This window comes from Peromyscus maniculatus, chromosome 23 (genome assembly GCF_049852395.1).
Source record: "Peromyscus maniculatus bairdii isolate BWxNUB_F1_BW_parent chromosome 23, HU_Pman_BW_mat_3.1, whole genome shotgun sequence".
Lineage (NCBI taxonomy): Eukaryota > Metazoa > Chordata > Mammalia > Rodentia > Cricetidae > Peromyscus > Peromyscus maniculatus.
The window spans coordinates 4,915,821-4,928,179 of NC_134874.1; the positions used below are offsets into that span (position 1 = coordinate 4,915,821).

Consider the following 12,359-nt stretch of genomic DNA (forward strand, 5'->3'; position numbering starts at 1 on the left):
ACTAGCAGAGTTGGCAGTGGTGTTGAGGGCTGTGTAGTCCACAGGTGCTTGAGAGTGGCCCAGGGAAGCAGTGTGGGATCCCAGAGGGACCCGGGTTCCAGTCAAGGTGCCACTGCCTGCCTTCCTATACACAGAGGCCCAGACATGGGGAACATGGCCCCTGGGCCAGTGGGGCGTGGAGAAAGAATGCAAGCTGACATCATACTGTAGTAGACTCTTTTCAGGAGTGTTACTTTTGTTTAGGCTGCATTTGTTCAACTCTGTGAAACTGTGTTACTGTGCCTGTCTAGAAACACCTGATGGTCTAATAGAGAACTGAACGGCCAATAGCGAGGCAGGAGAAAGGACAGGCGGGGCTGGCAGGCAGAGAGAATATGAATAGAAGGAGAAATCTGGGAGGAGGGAGGTAAAATCTAGCAGCTAGAGAAGAAGGACCTAGCTATACAGCAAGCCACGGAGTAAGAGTAAGATTTACAGAAGTTAGAGAACAGGAAAAGCCCAGAGACAAAGGTAGATGGGATAATTTAAGATAAGGAAAGCTGGCTAGAAACTAAGCCAAGCTAAGGCCAGGCATTCATAAGTAATAATAAGCCTCCATGTGGGATTTATTTGGAAGGTGGGTGGCAGGCCCCCCAAAAAGAACAGAAAACAAACATCATCATACTTTCTGAGGATCTGATTCCAGGCCCTACCTAACTGTGGAAGTTTGCCGACTACTGGGAGCCTTGGTTTCTGCGCTTGCTCAAGGGCAGAGGTTACCAGGTGAGCCGGGCACCCAGGAAGCCTCACTAAACAGCAGCCTGCACCAAGGATACCCAGGACTGAGATCCCAGGATGCAGTACGACCAGAGGGCTCTAGGGCCATTGTCTGCTCTGCCCGCACAGGGTGTGGGAGGGGGGCCAGCTTCATCACTCCGGGGCTTTGCCCAGCCTCGTGGAAACCTTGGCACAAGTCTACCAGATGCCGACCTGATTATGTGAGCCAGGAAAGCAGCTTAGATCCTGGGGCAGGTTTGGGCGTGCAGGGCATCTCTGCTCCCGGGGATGGCGGCAGGGGGCTGGTTTCTCCTACGTCTTTCCTTTTGGATCAACACATTCCAAACGAGCAATTGTTAGATGTCGCCCCTATGCACTGCTCTCAGGCAGACGAAACGGGATGAAGGTAGCGCACGCCTGTAATCCCAGCACTCGAGAGGCAGAGGCAGGCAGATCTGTGAGTTCGAGGCCAGCCTGGTCTACAGAGCGAGTTCCAGGAAAGCCAGAGCTGTTGCACAGAGAAACCCTGTCTTGAAAAACCAAAAGGAATGAAAGACAGGATACCCTAGGGTGGGTGGGAAGGCTGGTGGCCTTTGCCTTGGCCATTTGCTGTGTCCACCACGCCTTCTGCCACCGGCTGGCTCCTGCTCACTCTCAGCTCAGCATTTCCCGTTTATTTATTCTCCCTCCAATGCTGGGGCAGGAACCCAGGGTCTTGAGCATGCTAGGAAGTACTCATCCTGAGCACCTGCAGACCCTCAAGTCTCCTCCTTAAAAGAACACAGGGTGGTGGCGCACGCCTTCAATCAGGAGGCAGAGGCAGGCGGATCTCTGTGAGTTCGAGGACAGCCTGGTCTACAGAGCAAGTTCCAGTTCTGCTTAGTAAGACCCTGTCTCAAAATCGAGGTGGGGGGGGGGGCTGCTCTTCCAAGGGATCCAGGTTCAATTCCCAGCACCCACATGGCATCTCACAACTGTCTGTGATTTCAGTCCCGGGGGACTGGATGCCCTCTTCTGGCCTCTGTGGGCACCTGGCACACATGTGGTGCACAGACATATGTGCAGATAAAATACCCATAAACATTAAAATAAATAAAAGGGTTTTTTTCTTGTTGTTTGGTTTTCCGAGACAGGGTTTCTCAACTGTGTAGACCAGGCTGGCCTTGAACTCACAGAGCTCTGCCTGTAGGTGACCCAGGTGTGACAGGTGACATCCTGTGTAACACTCCCATTACATTTCACATCGGCATTTATCATCTTTTTGTTTATCCCCTCTTTCCCTTCCAGAACCTAGCCCTTGAGGAAGATGGTCATCTGGGGCCATTCCTCTAGGATTTAACACCATGTGGGACCATGGCGGGACATCAGCCGGACTTCCGTTCCAGACCACCAGGGACCCCTGAGGTTCCTGCAGGTGCTGGTCAGGGAGCAGCATACGAGAGGGGGGTGGGCTGGTGGCTGGAGGAGCAGGGTGTTTGGACCAGAGCGCCCTACCTAGAAGGGGATAAAAAGGTGGAATTTGGGAAGTGAAGGGCAAGGAGCAGGGGCAGTGAGTGCTGATCAGGGCTGCGCTACAGGGGGCAGATGGACCCTGGACTCTCAGACAATCCTTGTATGCTTCTTCCTCTCCATCCTGGGGCTCCTTGGCCAAACTCTGGGACCCCTGATTCCTGTGGGACCTTCAAATAAACCTGACTGTTGTAGAATGTTAGTTGAAGATGTATTACATTCATTTATGCTGTGGAATGTTTGTTTAATGATGCAAAGATGTGTTGCATTTTATGTTGCATTTGTTTAACTCTGTGAAGCTGTGTTACTGTGCCTGCCTAAAACACCTGATTGGTCTAATAAAGAGCTGAACGGCCAATAGCTAGGCAGGGGAGGAACAGGTGGAGCTGGCAGGCAAAGAGAATAAATAGAATAAGAGATGATTGAGGAGTGAGAAAAGAGGGGGCCAGCCACCCAGCCAGACATGGAATAAGGAAAGAAAAGATATACAGAAATAAAGGAAAATAAAAGCCCAGAGGCAAAGGTAGACAGTATACACACACACACACACACACACACACACACACACACACACACACACACACATTTTTTTTTCTCGAGACAGAGTTTCTCTGTGTAGTCCTGACTGTCCTGGATCTCACTCTGTAGACCAGAGTGGTCTCAAACTCACAGAGATCCGTCTGCCTCTGCCTCCCAAGTGCTGGGATTAAAGGTGTGCACCAATACTGCCCAGCCTAGATGGGATAATTTAAGAAAAGCTGGCAAGAAACAAGCCAAGCTAAGGCCAGGCATTTGTAAGTAAAAAAAAAAGTCTCTGAGTATAATTATTTGGCAGCTGGGTGGCGGGTCCCCCAAAGAGCAGAGTTAAAAAAACAATTACACATGACCATGAATGTTAGCTATCTGGTTCAGTCCTGGGGCAGAGGGGCTGGAAGGATGGGACTCTAAGGTTAGGGGTACCAGACAAAGCACCAGCTCGGTGACCCCGCCTTCGAGATGAGGAAGCTAAGGCCAAGAAGTGGTATCATCGGTTCCTGGCTCCGGGAGGGGGAAGCAGGACAACCCACAGGCACAGGAGCTGGATTTTGTTTTGAAACAAGGTCTGGTGCATCTCAAACGGGCCCTGGCCTTGCTGAGTCTCCAAGGGCGGCCTTCAACTTCCGATCCTTCTGTCTCTACACCTCCTGGGTCCTGGCGCCACAGGCGTGTACCACAATATCTCAAGGATGCAGTGTTCGGGACTATAAAGCCAGACCTTCATCGGGCCGCGCTAGGCAAGCGGTCTATCCATTAAGTCACTTCCCCAGCCAGGCCTGGGACTTTAATGGGCTATTTACAAGGCTAAGGAGGCTCAGGTAGGTGAAGGGGCTGAGGGACGAAGCATGTAGGTGGGGCGATGGGACTCTGAGATAGTGCCCGGGCCTTCCTGGGCTGTGCCTGAATGGTGCTGACCGTGGGTGGCATCCTCCCCAGAGCCCTGTCACAGAGGTTAGGTGGCACACAGTAGTGAAGCCCGGCCAGTAGACGCTGGAGAAGGCCCGGCTGGGATGTGAGCCCTAGGTATCATTATTACTATCATTAGGACACACGTGCCCAGATGGGGGGGGGACAGCGGGCAGGCGTGCGTGTGAGTGTCAAGGAAGGAGGAGTGGATGGGTCCCCCTGGGAGGTGGACTCTAGCAGCCACCTCAGAGAAGCTGCCGCTGGGAGCAACTAACGGGAGCTCAGTCCCTTGGCAGAGTGAGACCTGCTGCCTGCCAGGCTGTGGCTGCCCACAGCTTCCCAAGCCCCTGGCAGGGCCGCGGCCGGCCCGGCACATCACACCATGAAGGGCCCTCCCTGCCTGTATTTACCTAGGCCGTCTCAACCCCGCCCACTTCCCGCTTGCTGCACAGTGAGCTGCCTGTCCAGAGCAGACAGAGCCCCAGTGTCCTGCCGGGTCCCTCCACCTGGAGGGTGACCCCCTCCTCGATGCTCACACCATCCAAGCGGGACACGGCCAGCCGGGTGACTCACTAGCCCCAAGGAGGGCAAGGCCAGCGTGGCTACAGCAGTCACTCAGTTTTGTTTTGTTTTGTTTTTTCATAAGGCTTGGAGGGCTGCTCCATGTCACAGAAATACCCCTAGGAACTCTCACTAGGATGGGGGCGTCTCCAGGAGACCCCAGCTCTGGAGGCCTGGCCTGTCTAGGAGCCATGTGCCTTGGTGGAAAGACATGGGTTCAGACACTAAGGCCACATCCCGTGGGACTCCATTTCCTTGTGGGGTGACAGAAACTCTGGAGTTAGTGGTGCCGTTCATTCACCTGGCACCCCTCAAACCCCACTGAGCTGTACATGTTTAAAGGCCCCGTGGGTGTTACATGATTAGACCCAAGTGACCCCATAGTCCCTGCTCCCACCCCCCAGCCTCCGGTCCCTCTCTGCATTGTGGAGGACTAAAGACGTGTAAAGCCCCAGCCGCACGGAGCCTGGTAACAGAGATGGGAAGGGCTCTGCGCTCTTCCATGGCCCACCAAAGCCAAGCTCCAGCTTGGGGGAAAGGGTGGGGGGGCAGTCTCAAAACCTGGGGCCTCCTTCTCCCCAGCCAGCTCCTGTCCTGGGGGGGTAGTCCCAGCCACAAAGAACCTTGGAGAGGGTTTTATACCCTCAAAACATCGCCCAGTCTATTCTGCACCTCTCCTGAAGCTGGCAAAGTCTGAGGGCTCCTCCTGTCTGAGCCCTGGTCTTCTCATCTGTAAAATGGGGGTAAAACTTACTACCTCCTAGAATCAACTGCTCCTATGGTTGTCCCATAATCACTTGGTGCGTTATGCTCCTGCTTTAAATTATACAGTGGGGTGTGGTAGCATTCACCTGTAATCCCAGCACTCGGCCAACCTGAGCGGAAGGAAGAAGAGCCTATCTCAAAAAACCAAGCACTGGGAATGTACCCGTGGTACAGGGCACTTGATGGGCATGTGCCAGGCCCCAGGTTTTACCCCTAACACGGCTTCCATCACAAAGCATTGGTGTGAGGATTCAATGCTATCATTTCAGTTCTGGCAAAGCAGGTGATCAGTAATGGCAGTATCTGTGCCGGTGTGTTGAACCTCCCTTCAACGTACAGGAGGGGAGGGAGCCCAGAGACGGGAGGACTGGGTGGGCACGGAAATCCAGCCTTCCTGGCTCCAGTGCCAGGGCTGGTCAGGGCTCCTCTGGGTAGAGACCTCACCTTTGCAAAGGGTTTTCTCGATGCCTGTTCCACACTCTCATCACCTCTGGAAGGGGGTCAGGATACAGACCGCCCATCTTTCAGATGGGAGACAGAGCTCACCCTCACTTCCTCACAAAGCCCCGGATAGAGAAGCAGCCCCGTGGTAATGGGGTTCGACAGGAAGGGACCCCGAGGCACAAATCCAAGCAAGGCCCTGCCTGGGCTCTCACAGCATGTCTCGGTCTCCCGGGATTCTGCTTGGAATCATGGTGGAAGCTCAGCTGGAAACCTTACCCACAGCACCGGCACTAAATGCCTTACACCAGCATTTTACACATATTCTGATCTAAATCCTAACTCCTCCAGCTGGGCACCACCGTCCTTCCCAGAGGAGTAAACTGAGTCGCAGGGAAAAGAAAGGAAAGGCCTGATATTTCTCCAAATTGATGTGTGACGGGGACTTTCATAACTATCGGGCAGGCAGGAAGGGTCCAGATTCCTGCATCACATCAGAGGATTGGACCCACCCAGACACACAGAGCTGAGCTCGCCGTGTTCGAGGTTAGGGCGCTCTCTCTCCAAGGGCCAGCCCCCCGCCCAGGAATGCCCTGGTAGCTGGCATCATGGGTAATGAGGAGCTGGCAGGCTTGGAGCCTACAGCTTGGCCCTGGAGCTAAGGAACCATGTGACCCCGGCTAGACCGTTCCACCTCGGCACCTGCTCTGGGATCCTTGGTCACCATGGGTGTCAATAATGATGGAGCCGGAAACACAAGTAGTCATTCTCCTTAGGGAAAACTGGTCTCCAAAGTAGAGCCTCTACCCAGCTTCTGCCCTCCCCCCCACAAACAGGCAGTTTATTGAGCACCGACTGTATACAGGGCTGTCTGACCTATGAGATCCAGCATCCCCATCCTTACCCTGAGTCCCTTTGTGGAAAAGGAAACCGAGGTTCAGTTAGGCAGGACACTCACCCATGTCCACTGGCTCTCCAAGTCAGGGCTCGTATTCCAATGGGGTTCTGATGGCCCTCACGGCTGACATGTCTGTCCTTCCCTCCCCCCCTCTCCCAGGTCATAAGGATTCTGGAACCCTACTCTGAGGAGACACAGGGGGGAGCCAGGCCAGGGGGGCCCCCACCTGCAGAGGTAGCTCCGTGATCACTGTGCTTACTGGGAGGTCTCCCCAGGGCCCGTGGGTCCATCGCACACACACACACACACACACACACACACACACACGCATACACACACGCGCACACACACACACACACACACACACGAAGACCTACCCACATGCAGTCATCTCTTTGGTCAACCGGGTGGACCCCAGGCCACCCCACCCTCAGGAAAAACAGTCGCCCAGGGGACTGAGGAGCCCTTTGTGCTGGGCAGGGAGAACAGTGGGCGTCAGGGTGGCGGGGAGGTTGGCAGCCTTACTCACTAACGAAGGAAAACACCAATTCCCGCGGCCTGGCTGCCCACACCCACACCCCCCCACACCCCCCCCCCCCCCCGCCACCTCCTGGGTCTGCTCCGACACCCTGACCTCATCTGGAGCAGACCTGAGAAGATTTCCTGTGTGCCCTGCCTGGTGGTGTGGGACCCTCCCTTACTATTGCGGGAGCGTGACCAGAGAGGTGGGGTGCCGTCCCTGGGCTCACACAGCCAGCAGGGGCCAGGGCCTGGGACAGAAAGGGGAAGCCACCCTCAGGAATGGGCTCAAGGGTGGGGAGGAAGTAAGAGTCACAGCGAAAGGGAGGGCCTGGCCTTCCTGCCTGGCCAACTTACAAGACCAAGTGGCCTAATGTCCAGCTCGCAGGACCCAAGGGCACCCAAGGTGGGGGAGCCCAGGCCAGGCCAGGGGTGGCAGCTGGAGCCACAGAAGCCTCCCTTGTGCTGACAGGATTCTGATCTACAGCAATCCCTGGGTGGCAGCTTTGGGAACAGAGAGGTGAAGCGACTTCCTGGAGTCACACAGCAGCTGACCGCAGAGCTGAGGAGTGGGTCAGACTCAAGAGGGGTGACTCCAAGATGGCTTTTGTGACAACACCTGAGCCAGTCACTGGCTGTTCTGGGGACCCCAGGGGACCAAGAGTTCCCCGATGCTGGCTTCCAGCTCTCCCTCCCTGAGACTCAGCATCCTCAGATGTAAGGGGTGTCCCCAGTGGGAATGCGGCTGTCACAGGTGACCAGGTGACAGACGGTGGCTGAGCTGGAGTATGTCCACAGAGACTCATGCTCTCATGCCCCACATGGGAGTCCTCGCTCCGACGTGCAGATGGGGAAACTGAGGCTGGAGGAGCACTTCAACCACCTGGGAGCAGGGGCTCAAACCTGGGCGGCTGGCTCCTAAACTTTAAGCGGGAAAAGTTTAGGCTCCTGGCACTCAGCCATGGCACAGCACCGCTGGGTGTCTGGAAGTCTCCATCATCCATCCAAAGCAAGTCTAGCTTTGCCTGCTGCCTGGCACCGAGTGCTCCCAGGATGCCAGGAAACGTGCCCTGGACCAGGCTGGAAGACACTGTGTGAGGAAGGAGATCAGAGCCTCAGGGCCCGTCTGTGGGTCTTAGGCTGGCAGGGCAGAGTGAACCGGAGAGTGAGCCCCTTTGACAGGTAGGAAAACTGAGGCTTGGCGACCCCTGGCAACCTTCCCTAACCCCCCGCAGAAAGCAGCAGGACTTAGCGGTTTAGAAGCAATCCAGCTCTCCCCTATGGTTGTAGGACGGACCTCTTCCTCAAGTCTCAGGTCATCCCCAGAGACGGTCCCAACAAATGGGGACCGGCCATCGCAGAGATTAAGGACATGGCTTTTGAAATCAAACAATTAAGACTTAGGTCCCTTGTGAGCTGAGTGACTCTAAGGGAAACGACTTCAGCCTGCAGACCTCAGTCCCTCCCCCTGAATAATGGGTACACGTTTTGCTATCTGGATATACTTAGCCTATCACCTAGGACATAGAAAGTGCTCTCAGCCCATTCTTGCTACCTTCCTAGTAACTGGTAATGCAGCCCAGGCTTGACCAAGGCAGACTGACTCTGTACCCAGAGTTCATGTCAGCAGTTAAAGGGACCAGGACCACAAGTATCTCCAGAGATCAGAATTAATCTTTAACAGGTGCTCCCAATCAGTGATGTGGAACATTCTAGAGGACCTGTGGCGTGAAACGAATGTTCTCTCGGATCCCTAGCTCTTGTTACAGCAGGAACCATCTCCCAGGTCCCGTTGGACTGTCTTCCCCAAAGTCAAACAAGGAGAAACTGAGGCAGAGAGCAGGGCCAGGGCCCAGGAGAGGTGAAGATGCCTAGTCTCATGGGCCCCCCACTCTGGGTATACAAAACACTAAGGACCTCTTGAAAGCATTTGCTCGGGGGTTGGGGCGCAGCCCAACAAGGTCCTGGGTTTCTGCAGACGACCAGATTCCCCAGCCTGAGTACCCAGGGGCTTCCCAAGCCAGCCTCACAGTCACTTCCACTCTGTAGCTAAGGTATTTCCACAGGAACAACGGCAGCGCCCCGCACCCCAACTTTCAGGGCTTCTAAGTCGGCCTTGGCCGGGCTCACACACTCTGGACACATGGAAGTCTCTCTGATCCACACACCCTACACCCCGCGGCGGGTAAACACGCAAGACATGTCTTAGCGAGTGCCAGTCCCTCCGAATGCCCTCTCCTCTGGTTCCGAATTTATTCTTCAAGGTGTGGCCCAGTCACCACCTTGATCAAAGGCACCCTGATGCCTTCTGGGTCTGTCTACCCTCCTCCCTCCAGACTCCCTTCCGAATTTAACAACATCCACCACCTGTGTGTGTGTGTGCATCCTCCCGGCCCTCCCCGATGCACGAGGGGTGCCCACCTGGAAGCTACAACTTTGGGAGGGGGGGGCAGACGTGCTCTGTTCACACCCCTCAGGCTACAGCTAGGCCAATCTGAGGTACCCGGGTGCCAGCATCCAGCATCAAGCTTCCAGAGCGCCTACTGGGGACAGGGAAATAGGTGAGGCCCAGGAGAGAGGCAGATCCTTTCTTTCCTGGCCACAAGGCATCTGCATTTCCCCGGAAACCTAGGGATCTTCTCAGGGCTCACAGGAATCCTGTCTCAGTGTGCCTCAGACCCTTCTCTCTGGTGAATCCCACGTAAACACCATCCCTTGTGGCTTCAAAGTGAGCCAGAGCAAAGCAAGAGGGATGTTTGCCAATTGTGGGGAGCCCCCTCTCCCAGAGACTTCAAAAAAAAAAAAAAAGGCAAGAAGGAGGGATCTCCCTGCTCTTCAGGTTCCCACATTCTCCACAGCAGAGCAGGAGGAGGGTATAAAAATGGCTTCTTCCTGGTCCTCTGCTAAGACAGTGTGGCGAGGGAATGGCCAGCTCAAGCCGCTGTGACAAACTCCTCCAGGGCCTCTGTCCCCACAGCAGCCCTGGGGTGTACTCCCAGGGATTACATTAAAGAGGAAGAACCAGGGCTCAGGCAGCTGGGGGACCAGGCCAAGGTCACATCCCAGAGGATGGCAGAGGACGTCCACAGCCCACCCAAACGGGGCTCCTAACCTGGAGATGGCAAGGCCTGGGCCTGACAGGCCACCTCCCCTTGGGCAGCCCCAGGCCTCAGCTGTCCCCAGAGGGCGAACAGCCAAGGCAGCCGGACTCAGCTCGTCAGGGTTTCTTACCTCCCTGGAACAAAGCTCACACGTGACATGTGCTTAGAAGTTCAAGGTTCATGCCACCCCCTACCCCAGCCCCCAGCTGAAGAGCCAGACCTGCCCCCCCCCACTTCCCAGCCCGGGTCTCTGTCCTGCAGAGCCGACTGGGGACAGGCCGATGGGAAGGGCTTCAGTCCACTTGGCTCCATCCTCACCCCAAGCCTGGGATTTTGTCATCTGCCCAAGGGGAAAGGGATGGCTGGGCCCCTCTGGAGTGGAAGATAGCCCCAAGGGAGTCTGAGGTTGGGTTTTCAGCCAAGTGGGGAGTGGAGGGCTCTCTCTGTCGCCACAGAGCACCGTGAATCTCCAGGGTGAAGCTAAGGTAAAAGTTTTGCAGCCTCTCTGCCTCTCTCTGAAACTTCAGACGCGGCCCGGCCCGGGGAGTTGCCAGCTCGCAATTCCCTCCCCCGCGCCCATCCCTGCCACGAGCCCTAGGTGAGGCTCGTCCCAGGCAGGTAACGGCCCCTGCCCGGCCATCGGTTTGGGGACTTGGGTCTAGGTGACCTAGATTTGCACCCCTCAGGCTCATGTCGGCTCCCAATCCACAGGTGACCGAGTGGCGGCGCCTCCCGCTTCCCGCGCGCGGCGGGGACTGCGAGTCTCGGACCCCGTCGGCCGGTGGGGGGGGGGGATGCCAGGACCTCGCGGACCCCTTCCCCCGGAGCTGCCCCACTCACCTCGGGACGCGGGCACAGCGCTGCCACTTCCTGATCGCGCCGCGTCCTCCTCCCGCTGCGCTCCGGCCGCGCCGCCCCGCGGGGTCCCGCCCACCCGCGCCCGCCCACCCCAGGGTCCTCCCCGGCCTGTGCGCAGACACCTGGCTCGGTGCCTCGCTCTTCCATTCATCACTGGTCCCTGCGCCCAGGCCGTCGCCTGCCCAACCCCGGAGCCGCTTGACCGGCAGCTCACGCCATCAACGCTGGTAGAACAGCCCAGGAGTCACCCCGCACTGTAGAGGACTCCCTGTCACCCCCCCTCTACCCACCAAGCCACGGCCCTCTGCAGATCCTTCCTGGCCATGCCTCAGTGTCCACACTCCGAAAGTTCCACGTAGTCATCATCAGAAAGATGCTGGGGGGGACACTAGGTCGTCACAGAGCCCCCAAATATCAGCCAACTCTCATCACGATTATTTTTCTTCAGCTGAGGGGACTGCCCAGGTGAGCATAGGGAGGTCCTCCAACAGCCTAGGCACAGCCCAGCACAGCACTCAGGAGGCCCAGCTGGAGCTAACAACTGGCAAGGGGGTCGGGGAAGAAGGTCAGGGGGAGCCTAAAGAGATTCATCATGGAGGGGGGAAAAACTTGAGAAGAAACAAATCTTAATAATTAACTCAGTAGCCAGGCGGTGGTGGCGCACACCTTTAATCCCAGCACTCGGGAGGCAGAGCCAGGCGGATCTCTGTGAGTTCAGGGCCAGCCTGGGCTACAGTGAGTTCCAGGACAAGAACCAAAACTATGCTGAAAAACTCTGTCTCGAAAAACAAACGAACAAACAAACAAACAATCAATAATAATAATAATAATAATAATAACAACTCACTAATCAAGGTGGAGGGGGTGGCATCATCAAGTAAACTTCTTTTAGCTCCATCTGAGGTGAGCAGTGCTGGGCCCACTGACAGGTGGGAAACAGGCCCAGAGAGGAGGGTGGGCCTCCACAAGCTGCTGCCTCAGGGTGGGGAGCATCATTATCTGGGTGGCCAGGGTCTCCAGCAGAGTGAGCTGGCAGGAGTGAGGGGCGAGCGTGCTGTCCCTCAACCTCCCTGACAGGAAGCCTGTTGCTGGGGCCTTTCACACCTGAAGTCGGGGCTGAACCAGGCTGAGGACCCAAGAGGCTGACTTACTCTTCTCCAAGGTCAGCGGAAGGAGCCTTCAAAGCTGACTGTGTTCACCCAGCCCCATCTCACAGACTGGGAGACTGAGGTTCCCATCCAAGCCCAACCTGGGTTAAGAGGCTGGTGACTGACAGCTACGTGGACACCTGGATAAAAATCCTGCCTTGCCATGGATTAGGCAAGGACCCCCACATGGGGGCTCCAGCTTCTCCATCTAGAAAAGATGTTTCGGGAGGTAGGGGACCCTGTGTCCAGTCTTCAGGATAAACACCTGGCACTTAGCAGATGGTTTTAAAAGCTCGGGTTGAGGCTCGGTTGGTCAAGTGCTTGCCTGTAAGCCCGAGGCCCTGGGTTCAAAGCCCAGGA

General features: G+C 56.2%; 1 protein-coding gene across 1 annotated transcript in view; it reads right to left on the reverse strand.

The window, feature by feature from the left end:
• Trpv4 (transient receptor potential cation channel subfamily V member 4) overlaps positions 1-10,915 on the reverse strand; it is a 46,008-nt gene extending 35,093 nt beyond the window's left edge. Inside the window, exon 1 of the mRNA XM_006993938.3 lies at positions 10,834-10,915. The gene's annotated coding sequence lies outside the window, so the exon portion shown is untranslated. The remainder of the gene's footprint in view (positions 1-10,833) is intronic.
• Positions 10,916-12,359: the final 1,444 nt, after the last annotated feature.